A 574-nucleotide genomic window follows, 5' to 3' on the forward strand; every position below is an offset into this window, starting at 1 on the left:
CCTTGTGTGGATCAGAGTGACCTCGAACTCACAGAGCTCCACCTGGCATCCACTTCCCGAATGCTGGGGTTATGGGTGTGGACTCCCATGCCCATCCCTGGGCACATTCATGAGAGAGTTTGAGCGCTCACCAGCCATGTATGCTGCTATTGATGGACCTACTTAAGCCCTGGCCACAGAGACTGTGAAGTGATGCTTTAGGCTGCTTTAAGCTGCTAAGCTTTAGGAGTGACTCTGTAGGCAGGAAGCTAGCTGATTCATTGTCCTGTGACATTTTATAGTAATGGAATTTACAAAGCTTTACTCAGTGTGTAAATAGTATCTCTTAGTGTGCCTATCCCCCACTTTCCCTGTTTTCAAGATTTTTGTGGTTTTTTGATTTGTTGTTATTTTGTTATTATTATTTGTTGTTATGTATCTTTGAACTTAGACAGATATAGTTAAAGTCATTATCCTGTCTTCCCACTCCTAGTCTCTGTCTGCAGGTTGCTGCACTGTTACTGTTGCTTGGATATTTGTAGCTGTTTGATCTGTATCTTTCTTTTATTTTATTTTCTTTTTTTTTTTTTTTTTT

Source organism: Mus pahari, chromosome 17 (genome assembly GCF_900095145.1).
Source record: "Mus pahari chromosome 17, PAHARI_EIJ_v1.1, whole genome shotgun sequence".
Taxonomy (NCBI): domain Eukaryota; kingdom Metazoa; phylum Chordata; class Mammalia; order Rodentia; family Muridae; genus Mus; species Mus pahari.